This window comes from Carlito syrichta, unplaced genomic scaffold, assembly GCF_000164805.1.
Source record: "Carlito syrichta isolate Samal-C Ts95f unplaced genomic scaffold, Tarsius_syrichta-2.0.1 Scaffold303220, whole genome shotgun sequence".
Lineage (NCBI taxonomy): Eukaryota > Metazoa > Chordata > Mammalia > Primates > Tarsiidae > Carlito > Carlito syrichta.
The window spans coordinates 152,412-154,145 of record NW_007247316.1 but is presented as its reverse complement, the minus strand read 5'-3'; the positions used below and the strand labels follow the sequence as shown (position 1 = coordinate 154,145).

The following is a 1,734-nucleotide window of genomic DNA, read 5'->3' as shown; positions in this document are numbered from 1 at the left end:
CTGCCCAGGCGGGTCTCGAACCCGCGAGCTCAGGCAATCCACTCACCTCAGCCTCCCAAAGGCGCGGGATTACAGACTGAGCCACCGAACCCGGCAACCTATGATTTTTGAGCTGAAACCATCCTTTGCTTGGGACTTTTGGATTTCTTGAGGCTTTGTGTAAAACCTGATTAATCAAGTTTAGGACTAGATACTGGATTATACACACTCAGATCTTTGAAAAATATATTCATTGTGCTTCATTTTGCTTCAATGAAACAAGCAAAATTAACATGTTAAAGTAGAATGTACACTGGCTTTGTAACTGAATGAATGAATGAATGGTCTCCTTGAGTCTTTAAAAGTACAATAAGTAAGGGCAGACATCCTTATCTTACCAATAAGGAAATGAAACAAAGGATGACAAGTAACAAGTCATAAATTTTATGTATGTGATCATGGCTAGTTCTTTTTCTGTTATACTACTACTTGGTCTTACCCTGGCTTAATAGAGTCCTTTTAGTAGTTTTTATTCATTGAGTGAGCGATAAAGAATGTAGTTTCATTTGGTAACTTTTGAGTCAGCAGTCATTGTGGATGAATCCTCACTTCCCTGGAGTTGCTCACTAGTCAAGAGAGAGAAACCAAGCAACAAATAACAGTATAATGAAGTGTAGTAATAGAGTCTTGACCCAAATGACATAGGACTCAGGAAAGGCAGTAATAGGTTATAAATATATGTTATTGTGGGCTTTTGTTAAGTTTTAAGATTTGAAATTTCCATATTTGAGGTGCTTGTAAATAGAACTTTGAATATCTATGGTGCTCCTGGTTGCCATTCTTCATAAAGACTGTGGGTACAGAGTATTGACTACCAAAGGAAACTTTCTCATCTGTGGAAGTCACAAATTCCTAAAGTGAAGATGTTTTTACTAGTTAAAGGTTAACCTAATTAAGAGAGATTTCCTGAGGTGAGTGGATTGCCTGAGCTCGCGGGTTCAAGACCCGGCTGGGCAACTTGGTGAGACCTCATCTCTACAAAAATAAAAAAATTTAGCCGGGTGTGGTAGTACGCGCCTGTAGTTCCAGCTACTTGGAAGGCTGAGGTGGAAGGATCGCCGGAGCCCAGCAGGTCGAGGCTGCGGTGGCCGGGAGCGGCCACTGCATTCCAGTCTGGGTGACAGAGTGAGACTCCAACTCAAAAAAAAGAAAAAAAAGAAACAATTAGACCAGGCATGGTGGCTCACGCCGGTAATCCCAGCACTTTAGGAGGCCAGGAAGAGAGGATTGCTTGAGCCCAGAAGTTTGAGACCAGCCTAGGCAACGTAGCAAGATCTCACTCTACAAAAAATTTAAAAATTAGATGGACGTGGTCGCACGTGCTTATAGTCCCAGCTACTTGAGAAGGCTGAGGCCGAAAAATCACCCTGAGCCCAGGATGTAGAGGCTACAGTGAGCTCTGATTTTGCCACTGCACTGCAGTTGGGGTGACAGAGTGAGACCTTGACTCAAAAAAAGAAAAAAAAGAATACAATGAACTTTAGGCAGTGGGAAATCCTTGAAGAATTTTACGCTATTGAGTAAGATGACTAAATCTGAATTATTAATTTCTGTTAAGAGGAAAGAAATAGACTACTGAGACACTGGTTTTTGCTTTTGTTTTTGAAAAATTGCAGTTGACTGGGCGCGGTGGCTCAAGCCTGTAATCCCAGCACTTTGGGAGGCTGAGGCAAGAGGATTGCCTGAGCCCCCAGG

General features: G+C 42.2%; 1 protein-coding gene across 1 annotated transcript in view; it reads left to right on the top strand.

Annotated features, from left to right (window-relative positions):
- XPNPEP3 (X-prolyl aminopeptidase 3) overlaps positions 1–1,734 on the top strand; it is an 84,927-nt gene that overhangs the window by 1,157 nt on the left and 82,036 nt on the right. The window lies entirely within an intron of this gene.